This window comes from Tinamus guttatus, unplaced genomic scaffold (assembly GCF_059628265.1).
Source record: "Tinamus guttatus ecotype Peru unplaced genomic scaffold, ASM5962826v1 Tinamus_guttatus_pri_ptg000188l, whole genome shotgun sequence".
Taxonomy (NCBI): domain Eukaryota; kingdom Metazoa; phylum Chordata; class Aves; order Tinamiformes; family Tinamidae; genus Tinamus; species Tinamus guttatus.
In genome coordinates, this window is record NW_028288722.1 from 1,510,563 (window position 1) to 1,530,571 (window position 20,009).

General features: G+C 48.0%; 1 long non-coding RNA gene across 2 annotated transcripts in view; it reads right to left on the bottom strand.

Annotated features, from left to right (window-relative positions):
- Nucleotides 1-17,522, bottom strand: part of LOC148594915 (uncharacterized) — a 107,936-nt gene extending 90,414 nt beyond the window's left edge. Inside the window, exons 1-2 of one of the 2 annotated variants that reach the window (XR_015913295.1) lie at nucleotides 17,417-17,492; nucleotides 8,590-8,687 (exon numbers count right to left, since the gene is read on the bottom strand). This is a non-coding gene — a long non-coding RNA (uncharacterized LOC148594915). Of the gene's footprint in view, nucleotides 1-8,589; nucleotides 8,688-17,416 lie in introns of both variants that reach the window. The other variant, XR_015913294.1, reaches the window with a different exon arrangement.
- Between the last annotated feature and the right edge of the window lie 2,487 nt (nucleotides 17,523-20,009).

Below are 20,009 nucleotides of genomic sequence, written 5' to 3' on the forward strand. Positions count from 1 at the left end.
TTTTACTCTGTGCATCCCAGGGAAGAGAAAAACTATTTATTTGTATTTATTTTAACTCTAATGCCAAGCTTGGGAACCAAACATTGAAGGACCTTTCCATGGTGATTGGAAGTTAGGTTCATATGGCATAAGTAGTGGTCGGACAGACTCTTTAAAACACAGGAGGCCCTAGCCCAACAGTGTCTTGTTTCACTAGGCAACCAAGTACCTGAGCAAGATACCTTGTAAAATCTGCAGGAATAGTCCATGGAGGTCAGAAAAGTCATGAGAGAAAGAACAGAACTTCAGTCTGTTTAAGATATGAAAGGGACAGTATGATCTACAAAAATTCTCCTCAAGATTGCTTTAAAGAGCATCTCTGCAAGTATCCATACACAACTGTTTGGTCCTGAAGGCAGCAGATTCTACTCCAGAGCTCTTTAGCCAACTTACTAAGCTCTCTAACCTAGTTTCATCCGTGAGAAGCTGATGAGCAGTCATACAGATACAAAAACTACTCCTGCCTTGATATGGCATTGTTCAAAGCAAGAAGGCCACCCTAAACCTTACGTAGAGAAAATAGCTCTATATTGTTCTCAATAGATGAACAGCTTTAAAAGGACTTCATTCTTTATTATCAACCATACTTGCACTCCAGAGGGACCTTCCCCAACCCCTGGTAGCTCATGTGCAAAGGAGAGCCTTCAGCTGAGAAGCTCTCAGGTCCATAGATGCTACAGAAGGCAGTGGAAAGGGCCCGCAGGGATGGCTGATCACAGTGAGACGGAAGCAAAAAGTCCCGTGATGGATCCCTTGGCCACACTTGGGAAAGGGGAGGGGCGCAGCTGGGGACACCACTGTTATTCAGAGCCAAAAATCAGGGCCTGGGCTAGCTAGACACTGCCAGCCTCTGCCCTGTGGCACTTCCAGTGCACACAGACAACCTGGACAGCTGCAAGGAGCGGGAAATTGTAGGGAAACTCCTCTGAGGGCAAGAACCCTGCAGAAGGGGACGGTGTTAAGAGCACTCCCCTCCACGCTGCTCATCATGGGGCACCAGGACAGGCAGCCCAAGCCCTCCTGAGCCCCTGCCCTGAGCAGCAGATGTGCTCCCAGCTCGCACAGAAGCCCTTTGCGAGCCTGGTAGACCTCAAACATCCAACTGAACCGAATGTGCCAGCAGGCAGCCTTCAAAGCAAGATGTTTTCCACTCTTCTCTGTACAGGAGCCTGCCCAGGTAGCCTCAAAAGCACAGGGCTCAAGCTGGGGAAAAGGGGGCCAAGACTGGGGGTTGGGGGAAGAGCAGAGTGTTTCTGTGAGGAGCTGTGGTGTCACCTGGTTTTATTCCTGACCCTGCAGGCCCTTGGCAGGATGACGGGGTTGCCACGGAAACGTCCGCAAGGGGCCAGGGGCTGCTGCCCACAGGGCCGAGCGCCAGCGCCACCAACGGCTTCGGCGCTCCCGTGGGAAGGCTGCGGGTCACGGCCGCCCGGCCGGGCCACCAGCAGGGACCAGAACGGCCAGCAAGCCACACACGGGCACCCAGGGCAGGGACTAACTGGGGTCACCTGGCCCAGGGGAGCTACAGGGGAGGTGGAGGACGTTCGGCCCTGCCTGCAGCTAAGGATGGGTTAGCAAAGTGCCTAATAAAAGCTTTTATTTTTCTTTTTTAATCACTGCCATTAGGAGAATTATGTTATGGTTGGCATTTTGCAATAATCAATTTGAAATCACAGTTTGGATAGTTAATGCACTTGCTGCTCATTTCCCCTCATAATTTGATTGGGAAGGCAGAGGCAGCTGCTCTGCTCCGTAGCTTTGCTGCAGCCCGTGTGCGTGGTCACCACGCTCCTGTCCTTCCCTAATTCCCAGGCTGTGACACCAGCCTGGTGTGGCCCTTCGGGGCCCGTGGGACAGTATAGCTTCCTGCTGAGCACCCTGAGCTCCCCTGGGGCTACCAAAGGCAGCCACCCCATCCCCATGCACCCTGTGCGCCAGGGTGAGGGACCAGGCAGTCCCCTCTGCTGCCTCGCGTGAAGGGCTGCAGTCAGCTGAGAGCTCCAGGGAGCTCTGGAGCATGAAGAAAAGCTGAATGTCAGCCTCCAAAATATCTGTAATACACAATCGCATCTGAAATAAACTCCAAGCAGGTAAAAACCCTCCACTGATCTTCACACTTGCAGGTAATATTTTACTTTCCTGAAGGTTCTCACTTCAGTGCATACACATCCTTCCCAGCAACCATCAACAGCAGATACTGCAGCAGAGCACACAAAGGTAGGGAGAAGAAGAAAAAAAAGAAAGGAAACAGCATATTTTTCTCTCATGGTAAACTTAGACTCAAATAGCTCTTTATAATCCAGATTTTTTCATGACACATCCCAAACCCACTAAAGCAGTGCAGAAAGCACCAAGCAGCTGGTCAGCCCTGGCAAGGGGTTCGCATGGATTTTCATGCGTCCATGCTAAATTGTGAACATCTCCTTTCCAGGGTATAACATGCCCTTGTTGAAACTCCACACAGAGCTGCGTCACGTTTGGGTTCCACGGGGTGGGTCCCTCCACAGGGCCCTTCCAGCCCGAGTCCCTGCCGCAGGATGCTAACGCTGTATCTAACAGCTCCCACTGCGGACACAGCAGATCCGACAAAGCAGCCGGCAGCTGGGACTCCCAGAGACACAGCAGATGCCACAACCACAATAACATCCAGAAGAGCTAACGATCACCATGACCTGAGCAGATCCACGGGCTCCCTATCTTCAGGGACCACATTTTTCCTTTGAAAAGACCTTTTTGCCTCAGATATGATGCAATCTTGACACAACGTATCTTCTCCTACTCCTTTTGCCAAAGTAAATCATCACTTCAAAAAAAATAATCCTTTGCACTTCCTATTTTAGAAGTCAAACTAATCTCCCGTAGACTTGCATGCTCCAAATTGGACAGAGTGGACTTCAGAACATCCATTAGGAACTGTGCTGGCACTATTAATTCCATAGAAAAGGTGCCAAGCTACCTCTGTGGTAGGAGAGAACGTAAATCCCAAATCAGACTGACAGAAACAGAGAGGCTGGCAGAGAGCCAAGGTGGGATATTTCCATCTGATGCCCTTTGCTGCCTTTGTGGACGTGGCTACAGCCAAGAGGATCCTGAACCTTCCCCCCAGAGCAAACCCTGTGACTTCTAAGGGTCAGCTGGGGACACCCTCCTCAGTGTTATTTTCTGTTCCTTGTCATCCACAAGGAACAAGTTTCTCGTAGCTCTCCATTCCTTATCTCTTATCTTATCTTATTCCTTTCTCTTTCCGCTCACACTATTCCCACACCCACCAGCTTCCTCTGCCTGCCTCTCCCCAATCTCGAATCTCTACATTTAATACTCCCTTATCTCCTTGTTTATTTTCTTCACCTCAAGCTGTGCATGAACTACCTCTATAAGAGATTTCAGCAGCAAAACCAGGCACAGAGCAAGTCCCCGTGTCACTCCTGGCTCATTCTGCCAACCAGGATACTGGCTGCAGGCATCTCCATGGATATGTTGGATACGCAGCAGCACCCAGACCTTGCCAACAGTGACCCTGCGGCTGCGTCCCCACTTCAGCAGACCATGTGGCACGAGCCTAGCTGCTCGACACCGACGTCTTAGAGACTTCCCAGTGCCAGCCTGCCTGCAGAGCACCCTTCAGAGGAGTCTGGATTGGTGCGATTCACATTACCTGGTGCAGTAATTAGAAGCTGTATTTACAGCCTTGATACCATTTTAATGCTGTTTTGCATCTGTTATACTTCCACTTAGAGAATAAATGTAGTGGGAAACATCTGTTTTCTACCACTATCTAATACAACATTCCCCGGCCAGTGATTTCCCCTCCCTTACAGTAGGCTTTAATTATTTCAATTACCATAGCAGGGCCATCTCTCTGCAGCAACGGGTCCAAGCTGTGGCCTGGCTTTCTGAGCAGATGACATTACCTAATGCTGCTCGTTTTTATTTCAGTCATTACAGTAACATGTGGAAGAAATAAAGAGCTCCCAATGCAGATGTCATCTGCACTTTGCAGAGACGAGCGGCCAGGGAAGGGACACCAGACTGGGAGTGGGGGGCCACGACCCAGGCCTCATTCCAACTCACAACAGGAAGTACAAGGGGAGATGACAACCCCTCGCAAAAGGACAGCAGCCCCAAGGGGTCTGTCAACCTTGCTAACAAATAAGACCTGTATAGAAACCTATCACAGGCTTTTGGCCAAAACAGGTGGACACACAGAATTGTCCTCTCTCACTTTCCCAGCTCTGGGTAGAAGTTGCTCCCACTTGAGGGGGGGCTCATGCACTGAAAGGTCAGATCTGGGCCATATATTCAGCCAACACGTTGTCCAGCTCTTCTCCCGCTCTCCTGGAAAGCCCTGGGGGGCCCGAGATGTTCCCTGAGAGAATGTTGCCATGAGGTCTCCAAGCCACACTGCAAAGGACTCTGATAAACCCCTTAAAGCCCATGAGGGCTTCACTTGTCCTTCTTTACCCTGATTACTCTGACTCTTGTACTGAGGTCACAGGCTATTAAGCAAATCTCACCTCAAGCTCTCCGTTTTCTAGACGTCAGTCCCCACCCGAGAAATAGCCTGGAACCACATTTGAACAAGACCTGGGGCTGACCTGTAAGTCCCAGACCACCTCTGTTGACATCCTTTCTCTTCCTCCCCATATTAATAAATAGAGTAACTCTGACCAAAACAGTGTTCACTCACCTGGCTGGAGCTCCTAGCAGCCCTTTATCCCATGCTACTCTGACTATTTGTGACAACAGATACTTCAGTGGTGTTTATGGTACAAGCCAAAGCAGAGGCAGAAGCAGCCTTGAAGGTTCCCAACATCCCTTTGCTCTAACACCAACACCCAACACCCTGCAAGGCATCTATTAACCCAGATAGTCAGTGCACATGGACCTCCTCCTCCCAAAGGTGCCCCTAGTATTCCTGATTTACCAGGAGGTGAAGTATGTCAGCCCACCCACAGCAGGTAGGATCACAAATCAGTAATCAGTGGTGTTAGAAGAAACAGATGCTGCATTACAGGGTCAGGCCCTTCCCACTTCTGTCCATGCAGGTTTGGCCTCAGAGTGCATTGCGCTGCCAGTCAGATCATCTCAAATCTTTTCCCAGCAAGTTCAGAAGAGGTGCACTGTTAATTCTTTATAGTATTAAACTTCCTCAGAATGAAGCAACATCATTTGCTGCTGTTGCACTAGAAGACTTCAAACAGCAACAGGGTGTTGAAGGGCTTATTCCCAAAGATGCAGGTACACATTTTTAAAATCAAGGTTGTTTTCTGACCATACATCCAAGCAAATATTTTTATGAACATCTCAGGCACATTTAATATTTGCCACAAGAGGGCTCCCACTGCAAGACTGCAGGAAGCTGCTCTGCTCTTCCCACGAGCCCAGGGAACACGCAGCCTTCTACCCTGCCCTTGCACCTCTTGTTCTTGCAAATTGTCTAAAGAGGAGAGGTTGCACTGACGGGGGGAAGAGTTAGTAAAATAATCTCAGACCCAGGCATCCTGGTGTTTTGTATTTCAATTTGTGATCTGGCCATCTTCTTATTTTGAATTCCACTCTTCCATTACATAATCTAAAAAGTATAAAATAGGGAAATAGTATTTACAAACCCCCAAGTGTCTATTACTAGAACCATTTCACAAGAGGAAAACTGCAGCACGGGGAAGGGAAGTGGCTAAACCCTGTCTGACCTAGTTCATAGGACGGGTTACCAACAGACTGGAAAGGAAAACAAAGGTCTCCAAACTCCTGTGCACATCTAGTCCCTTGGATCATGGTGCCTCTGCTCCTTGTGCATCTCCACAGCCAACTTTCCAAGGGGCCCAGGGATGCATCTAGATTAGAAAAACAGCAAGACTGCACTTAAAAATTCTCTATGCAGATATGGGTATAGGCACAATCCTAGTCATTCTGCTTGCAGCCAGTTTGGCTAGTAATGAATCGAGCTAACCTGGTACCAGAGTGTGTGCTCGGTGGTTGCCTGGGTAGTCGGCTAGGTGGCCGCACCAGGATGCTCTTCTCCAGGCAGAGCTCAGTGTCCCCAGGGTCAAAATGGCATGTGAGAGGACAGTCCGAGGTACATCCTCAGGTGTTGAAAGTGGAAGCAGGGAGATAACCTTTATGCTCAGTGATACTATCTCTGATCTTCAAGGTCAGGCTTGGGAAGCATTAGAAAAAACTAGTAGCTTTTGCAAGGCCAGCCCCAGCCGGAGCGCAGATCTTCTCCAGACTAGACAGCCCTTGCTTTCATGACAGCCCTGCTTTAAACCTGCCTTTGTCAAGCCTCAAACACAGCATGTTAAGGGAGGAAACCTGGCTGCAAAAGGCTCAGCCGTGTGTCTGCCTAGAGCGTTAAAGCCAAAGCAAGGAGACCTTTCTGTAGCTCTGGGGCTTACTTTCCATATAGCTACATATAGCTAAAGCCAGGGCAGTTTCTGATCTTTTTTTCCTCCCTATTCTTGCCCAATTTTCCTGCTGAAACCAAGCTTGTTCAGGCTGTACCCTTGTCTCTGCACCAACTGCAGACAAGCACTCTCATCGGAGAGCTCTCTAGACAGCAGTGCACCACCAGGAACTATAGCAGCTCAAAACTGCACCAGGAAAAACATTTTGCTTCACAGCCTGCTTAAGGAGGAGAGCTAGGGTTACGCTGCCTGTTCCATAAAGCCAACAGAAGGCTCTTAGTTTATTTAGGTCAATTAACTTCAGCTTTCAAATTAAGTTCTCATCTCATTTTACAGACAAGCTGTAAGCAAAGCATAAAAAAGGTCAGTTGAGGAGAACATAGACCAGGATTTTTAAACTGTTAAGCAATTTAAACCCACAGAGTAAAAACAAATTGAGATGAGAGAACAGACCACCTGAAAAGTGCTGCTGCTGCTGCTTCAGATACTTGTGTTTCCTCTGCTCCGTGCACTGAGCTTGCAGGCCAGCAAGAAAGAAAAAACACCGATATGAAGAGCTGCACAGAGGAAGCCATTTGTGGTACATAACAACACATTTTATTGGCCTCACACACTTGGGAATGGTGCTCCATATTCTTGAGTGCCATCTACTGGCATTTTTATCTCTTCGCTATATATAAAATCAAAACCCAGTGTTAAAAGAGCAGTCAGGTTGCAGAGTCAAGCACTTGGAAGCAGAGAAATGCCAGAATCCAGACTGCACATGTAACCCAAATCCAGTCTCCCTGCATAGATGCATCGCAATACACTTGATAACAATATTATCGTGCACTATTTTTTTTCTGCAGAAAAAAAGCTTCCTTTTGTGCACCAGATGGATAGTGCTCTCTTAATGAGCAGCTATTCAATATTTTTCTTTATCCTCATCATTCAATATGTAGCTCCATGTCCTCTGTATGGCACGCTATCCAAGTCCTGCTCTAAATAACGAGCTATTAATTTTCTCCTGGGCTTTCACAGCATTTATTATCATAGCATCCAAGTGGTTTGCAAACATTAATTTGCCTTACAACAGCCCTGCAAGGAAAGATGGAGTTATTCTCCTCACATACATGGGAAACTGAGGCACAGACATTAAAATTGGAAGGGGACTAGAGTGGGGTGCTTAATTTGAGAAGCTCAGGGGCCTGTTTCTCAGAGCCCGTAGCACATCAAGGCTTCCTGTACATCCAGGACACAAGTTTGATGGAAAATCAAGCTCCAGCTGCCACACCAGGAGCAGATCAATGATGGCCTTCATTTCATCTAAGTTTTCTCTGCATTTGGCATCTAGTTTGATGATTCTACTGCAGGCCTCCACACTGCCTTACTGTCCCCCTCAAAAAGAAGGGCATGCATAGAGGCCACGCCACCCATCTCATGGGTGCATCTCATGGGTGTCATTAACCAGGACAGGAAAGGACAAACACCTTCTTGACACCGAAAGCCCTGCCCGGGGAGCTGCCCAGGGAGCCCAGGAGAAGAGGAACACAGCTCCTGAACACACAGGTCAGAGCAACCCAACATCCCCACAGACTTTTTGATAGAGCTGCACTTTAGAGCCCCTCCTCTGGGGCTGCTCTATCACCCCCAGCTTGGAGCTTTGTAAAAGCCACCTCTAATTCTGCCCTTTTAACAGGATTTCCCACAGCCCCCATCCCTATTTTCACTCTGCTCTGAACGCCCAACAGAAATGCAAAGCCATTTTGAGGAAGCAGCAATTTTTTTTTATGTTGTACTCAGAAAAGGCAGCACTACCCATTTATATCATGATAATATTACATTTTCTTATTACTTTCCATCCTCTCCCACTTCTCCTAAGATCCTATTTGCATTTTTGATCAGAGCCGTATACTGAGGAGATGCCTTCAGGGAGCTGGCTGTAACAGTGTCCAGGTCTTTTTCCTGGGCTGAATCAATTAATTTACACCTCTGGGAATAAAGTGAATTTCGTCCTGCAATGTGTACAATTACTCCTAGTTTTCATCTGAAAGGGGGCGAGGGGGAGCGTCAGGCTTTGAAATGCAAAGTCATGTGTGCAAATCATAATATCCAGCAGTGAGAGGCACATCAGGGTGCTGCAGTCCTGGGTTATGCAGCGTCTTACCTGCCCGGGAAGGAGCAGAGCCTCTTCTGCGCTGCTGTGCCCACACTGAGCCATTCAGACTCATCCTCTCCCCAGGTCCCTGCAGGTCAGTAACGGCCCTGTCGGAGCAGAAGGACACAGGGAAGGTTCAGTGGGACACTAAAGCAGAAGCAGGACATCCCATAAACGAGCCACATCACTCGCTTTCCCCATACAAGTCTCTCTCCAAAAGGTTACCCAGCTTACCTCTCCCTCAGCTCCAACTTTTCATTTAACTTTGCTCTCAAGTCTTGATTCTGGAAGGTGCTTAGCCACATCTCCGAAGCAAAGCACAACAGCAGGAAAAAAGGCTGATGCAGGGGCTGTCTGCAGGTTTTAAAATTCTGTATTTTGCTAAATAGAGGTTCTGAAGCCCCGGGGTCCCCCTGTGTCATTACAATGTTCAGAGCCACTATTTGTTTTCTCCCCTCAATTGTTAACCACAGCCAAACTCTACTCCATGCTTGCACCATGTTACACAGTGAGTATCAGCCGTGTAGAAATACATTCACTCACTGAGGGCCAGGGCGTAGCTGCGAATGCATCCTCATGCCTGGTATGCTCCAATATCCTCTCTAGGTGCCAAATGGTGCTGTATCTTCCCCTAAAATGCTACTTGTAAGACACTTCGCTTAACTGCTTTTCCAGTCCTAGCCATATATCAGTTTTGGTCTGAAGCATGAGCCAAGAATGTCCCCCTCTATAGCTCATGGACACAGAATTGCTTTTAAAAATGGCCAAATTATGCTTTAAAAACCTAATACAGAACAGGAATGATAATCCAAAAATGCAAATTCTGCCAGGTAACCAAATATAGTCACTTCTTTTCTTGCCAGTTAAGCTCCTCCTGCATCCTGGCTCCTCTGCTCTTCCTCCTTCCCATCTCGTGCTGCTCTCTGAGGCTTCCCGCTGACCCTCTCCCCCAGCAGCGCCAGGGAAGGTGCTGAAGGCTGCCTGTGGATTTCTGCCTGCGCTTGCCCTGCTCTCCACCCAAGGGCTCCCCTCCACCCCCACGCTCTCACGCGCCACCACACGCGGCCTGCCGGCGGGCGCTGCCCAGGCCGCAGGTCTCGGGAGGCCAACAAGGACGGCCAGGAAACATCAATGCAAAATCCAAAGGCGAGTGCTGGAGATTCCCAGCAGCTTTTCTCTTATTCAAGGCATGAAGAAGCAGGCTTTTCAGGATCCCTCGGCTCGCTAGGGAAATGGAGGACTCCTCCGGAATACCAGGCATGCTCTGCTGCTAGGAGGGCATTTCCCAGCACCTCCGCTCCGCTTGCAAGCTACGTGGCTGTCCCCAGTGCGCTGCAAAAGGCTGGGAAACCTCTGGTGGGCCACAGCCCTCTTGGCCTCAAGCTTTAAACCAAGGAGGATCACTTGGAAAGTCAAGTTGTCCTCCTCAGACCAACTCAAGACCCAGTGCCCAACGCCTAGGTTGAACTCCATAGAAAACAGTTAATTAATCTCCCTTGCTGTGGCCTAATTCTCTTTTCAACATGTGGCTGTCACTTCCCTGTCATCACAGCTGATTTACAATGGGGTTTAATTAAATCCTCCGTACGTTATTCAGCATTCTCTGAAGACAACACCAAAGCAGCCAAGGGTATTTAAAATGTCACCTGCTGAGACGTATCATCTCCTCCTAAATAAATATGACAGTGATCAAACTTTGGCTAATTACAGCGACTTCGTTATTTGTTTGTATGTTTTAATATTTAATTGCTTTCGTGTTCATCCAATTACAAAGCAACAGCAAATAGAAATTAACTTTTTATCAGCATGTTCCCAGCCCAGCTAATCAGCACTTCAAAGGCCAGACACAATAGGAGGCCATCCAACCTGAGAGCGCTTTACAATATATTCTCTGCTGAATGGACCGTTCTATTAAATTAAGGGAGAATTGTGTTTGTCCGTGTATTCGCAGCTCCCACCCAGATCCCCTTTATGTTGCCGTTTATGGGCCTTGTTGTAGCAGCCTTGCAGGAGGACAGTAAATTGTTTGGATTGCTCCTGCCTGCACTCGGGCAGTGCCTCTAAATGCTCTGTGCCTGCCCGAGGTGACGGCGCGTTGCTCTGTCAGCAAGAAATAGGGGGAAACTGCTTCCGTTTCTAGCTTACAGCTGGCCACAGAGAGGCGAGAAGCCAAATATAAGAGCTAAGGCCCCTGTGGACATCAAGCGGCACAGCCAGAGTCAGCCTGGACGCAAGCAGCAGCCCATGACACAAAGCCAGTGCTGGTCCCATAGTTTAAGAAGGGCCTTTTCTGCTCATAAACAACACATATGGGAAAATAGGTCCATCAGCATCTCCCATGGAGCCACCCTCCCTCAGCAAATATTCTCCCATCTTTCCTTTTGGCTCACTTGACAAAGTGATCCGACGATTCTTGCATGACCTGAGGCCAGGTGCCAAAATTCTCCTTCGAATTCAGCTACTTCTGCTTATCTTCCTGCATCAGCCAGTACAGGAGAGTGAAAAGAATACAGCCACCACAATGTCCACCCGTGTCTTCGTGAGCAGAGCCCGGCCGCGGGCATTCAGGTGCAATATTAGCATAGGCAGGCAGAGAGGCTATACCTGCCTTGCTCTCCCTTCTCTGAATTTCAGACCCGGGCAGCACCCGTGCAGCCAGGCAGAGGTTGGACACACAGTGCTAACGAGGCACCAGTCTGCAACCACTTTATTTTCATGATGGATCGCATGTGTCTGCTGTGATTAGGCTCAGATCTGCAACGTGGGCAGTTGTACGGACTCCTGTCTCTGCTAGGGCCATCTGCACCCATTTTAGCAACTGTCAGGAGGGAAAAGATCAGCAAAAAATGCTTCAGGACTCAACCTATATCAGCAAGATTATTTTTACCAGCAAAACCACCTGGCCACTGACCAGCAGACCCTTTACATTGTCAGAGTTTGACATAAAGAGGAAAGGTTAACAGGAGCTGGTTTCCCACCACAAATCTCCCAGTAGACGTAGAAACCAGCTACAGAAAAAGAGTGATTTAGGATCAAAGAAAACAGATAAACTGCACATAAACCAAACATAAGAGAAGAAATACAGCCAGACAAGTACATGCATAAATGACCTACATTAAAGGGAATTGATCTGTGTTCAATCTGTCCTGTATTTCATTGCATTGTCCTATTATTCCTTCTCCAAAAAAAGCCATGCCTTTTAGTTGCCACAATAAGAGTCTAGACAAGAGATCAGGAATTGTGTCACAAGTGAATCATGATTTTAGGGCATCTACATAACGGTAATAATAAAGCCCCACCTCCTTGTTTTAAGGATTCAAGCAGACAAATGTGTGCATACATAAAGGCAGGCCAGGTGTTGGGGGCCTTGAAAGTACACACAGAAATTATGACATGATCCCACCAACCTTGCCTCGTCTTTCAGAGTTCATAAACCTCTTTTTCATGTAAGCACAAAAAAAGAGAATAAAGAAAAACATTTGCACAGCTGAAGGTTAGGGAAATCTGTGTGGTTTCTTTCGTAAAGAGCAGTATGTGACAAGTTACACTCAGACCCAGCCCTAGATCCTCCATGCAAATTCTCCACCCACAAGTCATCAGCAGCGGTCCCTGTCTTGGAGGTGGCTGCTCCAAAAACAGAGGCAAGACTGTGCACAATACGGGCAAACACTGCCCTAAAAATTCTCTTGGTTAAAAGGTATTCTGGCAACATAGATTAAGTCATCACTAGGAAGATGCTATACAAAAGCACTTGCAGCGTGAGAAAAGTTTCATTTTGAAAAAAGTACTTTCATGAGATGGAAACAATTGTTCACAAAACATCCTGGGGAATTTTCCACTGAGAAACTACTGTGTATTTAATTTTAGGTTCTTCTCATAAATATTTTAACAAAAAAATAAAAATTGATTGAAATTCTTTGATTTCATTGGAATTAAATATTTAACGTGACCCAAAATCCTTTTCAGAATTTTATTTCTTCCTTTAAAAAAAAAATGCAGAGTTGGTCATGCAATGGGTAACCTAGCTTCACTAGGGACTTCTCTACTACATTGACATCCTATCCCTTTGGTTTCCATCAAAAGGTTCATTAAAATACATATACATGGGGCTCAAAAGCAGAGGCAGTCACCAAGAATCAAGATGGAATAGCTTGGATGAGATACTTTGAAACCGCCCAGTGATCAATGCAGTGGTGCTGGAGCAGAGGTTCAGGGTTAGGAGGAAAAGAAGAAATGTAGATATATGCATATGGAGAAAAACAGACACTTCCCTCTTCTCAGAGTGGATTTTGAAGTCTATGCACAAAGAGTTTGTCAAAATAGTCTGCCAATGACATGAAGAGCGGCAAAGAAAATAGTTATAACAATATATGTGGCATCACAGAAGAACTGTTTTTCCTAAGAGCGAGACCATCTTAGCCTAAGGGCTTAAAAAAAACAGCTGGGATCAAATCGAAGGTTTCAACTGGCACTGCCCATGCACATTGCAATTCACTGCAATTTACGATTCTGATTTATCACCCGGATCTTGGCCCCAGGATTTACTATTATTGCTGAATCTATACCCTGAACTTTTTCTAGTGTAGTAAAACATTATCTCCAACTCATCTTCATTAATTTCTGCTATGTAACACCAGAGGTGGCCAAGTTGTGGGCATGGAGAGACTTCTGAAACTATCTTGTCATCAAGACTCAAGAAACAGGACAGGATGAAAGCAAAGTTCCCCCTTTAACTTTCCTCCTTTCTCATCCCATCTTCTTATTACAAAGTTGTTAACTTTGAAGAGAAGGAAAACCACGACCCGAATGAACATACCTACCTTTCCCTAGGTAGTTTATTCACTCTGCATTTCTCTCTTCAAATTGAAACTTTACCTGGTCTTGTGTTCAGCTCATATCCCAGAACCATGGGTTGGACTAGAAAAACCTTTCAGCTCATAATTGCAGACCCCCTAAAGCCTGTTGAGATAGATGATGTGATCCTAGGAGATGGCATGCAACCCCAGCATCAACTCATCACAAAGTTCAAACTTGAGGGAAAGGTTCAAGAACCTCAGACATCTTCCAGGCAGCCCATCAGCACCTTCTATAAACTAGAGCCAAGACCAACTACCAAGACTTTCAGAAACAAAATTTCCCAGCAAAGCCACAATTCAAGACACGGAAGAAACCAAATCATCCTCCAATGTACATGCAGAAAAAAAGAGAAATCCAAGCGAGTGCTTTGCACACAAGCATTTCATTTGCAATTCTGATTCTCTAATAGGAAATGTCTCCCAGCTGGGGGAGGGGTAGACAGGAAATATTACAGCAATGTTATTTTGTTACACTAATTACCAATAATGGCACATACTAGGGTACAAACCACAGACAATTCATTTTAAAAGCTATATAATAATGTTTAGGATAAGGAATTAATTTTTATAGCCACTGAAGCAGATTTACTCGAACGGTAATGCAGATTTATTACAAGTTTCCTAATTCAAATGGTTGACTTGGAGAGGATCAGCAGGATTTGAGGGGAGACAACTTGTTATGGGGGGTGGGGGGGTGGAAATCAGAGTCAAGTCTCCTTTGGTAGAGAGTGTGTCCGGGCGTTGTCACCTCCCATCCCAGTCTCCTTTTCCTCCCCAGACCAGCTCATTTCTAATTAGTGTTCCTCTGTTTTAGGGGAAAGTAGACACTCAAATGGGCAGGCTGGAGACTGTACGCAGGTCACAGACACGCTTCCCCTCTTCCTGGAGGATTTGACAGCCCAGAGGACAAAAAACAGTGGAAAAACATGGATCTCAATTACTACTGCCTTACAGCCTAAAGGTATTTACAGAGGTAAGAAAATCTTGTGGTAGATAACACTATCCAGACACAGCTGGCCCTGTTTCCCATTCTGACCTTCCAACTTGCATAACTTGTTTTCCACAAGCACCAGCACAGTTGCTTTCCAGGGCAGTCTTCACCTGCTCCGTATTAGTGCTCCAACTAGGTCAGATACACCACCTCCACCAGTGTGAAGCATGGCAAAGGAGACCAGGGCCACCCCAGGTGATCTTCATTTAGTCAGCTGCTTGTGAAAGGCTTTAATTGTAAGATTTTAAACAGGTAAAGTCTTAATAACAGGTTCCTTCCACCTTGCAAAAAGAGAATTCCAAAAGAGATCCATAAAGCAAAGGCTTTGAAGTGTAGCCAAGAAGACAGAAAACACAGACAGTCTGTGGTGTCAATCACTGAATATGGAACAGTCCAAATCATGTCTTCTGCTTCCTGCACAAGATGCTCTGGATCAGAGGGGCTGCCACTCAGGGAGCTAGAAGCAGGGTTGGGCCTAAGGACACCTGAACAGCACAAGTCCATGGGTGCGCAGAACTTCACAGGCAGCCCCCACAAGGGCAGATGTTGATCATCTCTAATTAGGACCAACATTCAAACTTGAGCCCCACTGAGTTATCACTTACGAAATTATTTGGTTAAATTTAGTTTCTTTGCTTGCCAAGGTCTGGGTTCAAAGTCATCAACACCTTGAGGAGAAAGTCCAAGATTTGTTCCTGGGGGTGCACAAATCATATTGACATAAAATGGGCAATTCTGCAAAGGGAGATCTGGCAGGAGCTTCCCACAAAACTGGTCCCCAAGGATGAGCTGGAGTTCGGTAAACAAAGATGGGAACTCAGCAGGCTGCAGAGCCAGGAGGCAAGCTCCGATCTCAGGGTGACAGGAACACTGCAAACATAGAAAGAGCTCGGCCTCCAAAGACAAGAAGGCATCAGGCCTTTCTTTTCCTCCACTCAGGGGGAATAAAGAACTGCCACACACCGAAGTGCTCACAAACCTGTTTAGGAAACAGGGTCTTCACCCCACTGGCAAACATTTCTGCTATCTAATGAGGCAAGTAAAATATCCTAATCAGATCAGAGAGATGGACATCTGCTAGAATGGCTTCAGTGCATAGGACAAGGACTGCACGGTGCTCAGTACAAGAACTGGAGTCTCCCCGCCAACTCTCAGGACATCTTACGGCTATTCTGGCACTTTCAGGTGCCTTCATTGACATGCTGGACAGGCAGGAAGGTGGCCAGACACAGAAATCCTTGCTTTTTTGCTGTGCACTTCCCATTTCCACGTGCTAGTAGTGAGCTTCTCCGTGAGACTTTCCTGCTACTGCCTGCACCTTGGGAAAGAAGCTCCAATTTGCCAAGGCAACTCTTGACATTATTGGGATTACCCACCTCTGCGACCCTCCCGCCTTCTCCCCCTGCCCCTCCCCCCCCCCCCAAAAAAAAAAAAAAAACACACACACCAGATATGAACACACACACACAAAAACAAACAAGAAAACCCACATTCAACTCAAATTTTGCTTTTACCATCATTGACCACCAGCAGTCAAGCACAGCATCCAAAAAAGGCAGTGAGAGATTTGCAGGGTTTTTTAAAAACCATCTCTGTACTGACCTGTTCTACATAGGCACCAAACAAAAGCTCTGCTCTAATTGCTTAGGAGAAAGAGCGACTGGGCTGGAGCAGCTCCAAATTCCCCTCTTGCCCAAAAAGGAACACGGCCAGGGCTCTGCAGCCTTGCCCAGGCCTCACGCAGAGGTGCACGCACAGCCTTACAAAGGGAATTTGACCAATACTGTTTCACATTGTTTTTTAATGTGAGATCTCATCACATTAAGCTTCATCCAAGGAGAAAGACACAGAGGGAGGAGAGTCATTAGCTTAGCCAGACAGCCCTGAAAAGGGAAGGAGGGAAGGAGGAGTGGTTTCTTATGCTAATGCTGCAGAGACTGAGCTCCCACTGATGTTCTCCAGTGCTCCAGGATAAATGAGACTTTCCTAAATCTTTCCCCACTGCAAATAAACAGCCAGGGAGCCTGCACCATGCAGCTTGCATGGCCCCATTCATCACAGCATCCTGACTGTAGGTACCAGTGATTACAGCTAATTATTGGCAATTACCACTGCTGAGCTTGTAGGTGTGTTTCCTCAATAACTTCCAGCAGCTACAGCTCTTTGTGGGCTTCTCGCTGCAGAAGCACACAAGGAGATCAACTCCCCTTTGATTGACAGTGGGACCCTGTTCCCGGTAGATGTTTCCATCGGGCACCAAGGCATGACACAAGGAAAATAAAAATTCCAAGCCCGTAAGCCCATTGCATCGTTGATGACCCAGTCTCTGTGGTCTTGGTATGGCAGGCTGGCGAGGAACCTCTTGGCTCAGGAGGACTCCTTTCCCTCTGCCTCTTGCGAAAACCTCACCGTGCAGTCAAGCCCAGATCCCCCCCTCCTCCTTCAAACACATATATATACAAACACATATAATTCAATTCAAGCAAAACAAAAAACACACACACGAAAAGCATATGTACAGTCAGTGCTTTTCCCCATATATAAAGTAATACAGCAGCGGGCTGAAGGATGGACCCTTTGAGAAATTCGTATGCCAGCCTTCCCAGTATAGTAATTTCATTCTGCCTTTGTAATTGTCTGATATTACATTGTTCCCTGCCGGAAGATTAATTAGCTAGTCTTACCCTCAAACATACCATCCCTCTGAAACCCTCAAGGAAGCTGGAGCGGTGCCAAGCCTCGCGTATTAGCTATGCTGGCTGGCAGCTGCTACTGTATCCAAGAAAGGCTCCTTTTGTCCCCTAACAACAGTTGCTGTGCCAACTGACCCCGGTCCCCCCTTCCGAGCCCACCGCCAAGGAGGTGCCGAGCTTGCACGGGGAGGGGGACACACGGGAGTCGCGAAGGGGAAGGATTGAAAGAAAGAGACAAAACCCAACCCCACACACGCCCCACACAAACCAACCCTCCGCCTGGCATAATTACTCACACTCATTAAGTATGGCTGCATTGCATATGCAAATCAAGCGAGTCAAGTGCACGGGGCGCGTCAGGCTGCCGCAGCGCCAATGATGCCTTGGTCCCGGCTAGCGGTGGGAAGGACGCGAGCGAGATGGCATCTCACCGGCCGGCACGCCGAGGCGACAGAGCGCAGCCGGCGCATCCGCGCTCAGGGCCGCTGGCACTCGCGCCGAGAGCCTCGACCAGGGAGCGAGCGGGCAGCGGGGAGCGAGCGCGCAGGAGGCAGCGCGTGGGGAACGGCACCGGCAGGTGGGGGGTGGCAGCAGGGAGCGCCGGCGGCCATTTTGGCTGGCGGGGAGAGGCAGCGGGGCAGGCGCGAGGAGCCACCACAGCCGCCCCCAACAGCGGGGCTCGTCCCCAACGGGGCGCCCGCGTCACCGCCGCCCTGTTCGGCAGCTGCTGCGGGCCGCCACGGCTCTTTGTGCCTCTCTTGGCACCGAGCCCGGCTCACTGCCAAGCGTGCGCGCCCCGCCGGAGACACATGGCTTTTGTTCCCCTGCCGCCGTGCCCGAGCCTCCTCACACAAGTGTGTTTCATCGCCCAGGCTGACTGTAAACGCAGCAAGCAGCCAGGCAGAGTTTGGCAGTTGCCAAAGGGACAAGAAGCACAGGACACTGCGGTTCCCGCTTTGCTTCGAGGGCGGGTGGCTCTCAGCAGAGCCGGCAGATATCCCGCTCACTGTGGCACCCATTTTGGCGAGCGCGCTCAGCTGCTGCTGGGAAGCCGGCCCTTGGCATGCGCTGGAGCTGTCCCAGCCTCAGCCTCCTGCACAGCAAGGCGCAGAGCGGGAGCCAGGGGCACAGCGACTGTGCCTCAAAAACACCAGGTCACTTTTAGAAAGTGTAGTGGATTCATTACGACCCAACTAAATTTTTGCTCCTGCATACAACACAGCTGCCCATTTCCAGCCTTGAAAGCCGTAACTGCCCCGGAGCGGGCAAGGGCGAGCGCTGCGGCGCTTGCCGGGAGCCAGCTGCACACTAGGGCGCAGTAGAACGTCTCTGCCGCCGGGCGCTGCAGGAAGCCATCTGGGATCGTCATGGGGACTCGTCCAGACCCACCCCTAGGTGGATGGATCTGGACCGTCTCCCTGCCCTCCTTATCAATCAGCACCTCCCTCCCTCTTCCTCGCAGTTCTTGGCTGCTACAGAGACAGGATTTAAGCACGGATCAGTTAAAGGACATAACACGCACAGGGGAGTCTTTGCCCTGCGGCAGTTACCTGGATAGGGGTAGCTGTAAATTTATCTGTCATTGGTTTACCTTACCAGAAGGTGCAAAAGGAACCCAAAGAACCACCAAAGGAGGGCTCAGCAGGTGTGACTAACCTGCCAGCACGAGAAGCAGGGCAAGAGATTTAGAGCCATCTGTCCTATACCCTTGAGACATACAGCAGGAATGGAAATACATCATGGAAATAAAGTCCTAGAGAGAGGAGGGAAGGAAGAGGTGCCTCAGCGCTGCCATCTTCTTCCAAGGGCCAGCGCCACGCAATGCCGACACCAGAGAGATGCAACTTTTTGGTTTGGGGAAAAAAATAAAAACAAAAAACAAAAAAAATAAAAACAAATACATGTATGTGCACACACCAGCTCCCTTGCTGCCACATAAGGGCACCTTCTTTACTCCATTGCACCTGCTTGCAGGATAAGCCCCCTGCCAAGCATCACAGCTGCCATTATACCAGCAACCTTGTTGTTATTCTTTCCCTAATTCCCCCTAATTTTCTCCCGAGAGGTGTTATTTATATAAAGTCTTTTAAACATTGACTTTTTCAACATACTCTTTCCCCCCCTTTTTTTTTTTAATTACTTGCATTTAAAATAAAAACACCAACCTATATGAGTGACTGCCCTCATAACAGTTCTAGGCCTCTTGCTAATTAATATGTGTTAGCTTTGGCTTATACACCAGGATGCCTAAATCCAAAATACACCAGACTGCCAAGTTACTTTGCAAACAATAAAAGCTTGCCTTGAAGAAAGAATGACATTATCCAATTCCCTACTAGGCAATCTTTGAGATACCCTTATTTTCAAGGTCTCAGACTTAATCACTTTCGAGGTGGACAAGCTGCAGCCTTGATTCACTTATGAAGAAACAGAAGAAACCCAGAGAAAAACCAAAGGAAATGAGAAGAGAAATAAAGAGATCTCCAAAAGACAGACAGAAGCACTATTAAGTGTAAGGCATGCTCTCCCCATTTCCTTTGATACACTCACCCCCAAAAAGACAGCTCTCACCAGCTTAAGCACACGTCTCCAAGCAGCCCCTGGACAGGCTCTTCTAGAAGCACATGCCCTTCTCTATCCCAGAAGGAAGGAGAGTGAGCTCCAAGATGGGTGCTGGTCACATCACTCAATACACCCCTTCTCTTACAGCAGCACATCAGAGGAGCACTCATAGGACAAAATAACCCTGGAAAGCTCTAGATTGCTTATTCAGCAGGGTCATAAACAGAGGAGACACAATATCAGTGTACAAAAGAACTGACAAGGTGGAAAGGTGGATCCAGCGTTCCTATAGATCCCCCCCCACCCCTCCTAGTGCCGAGTGTCAGG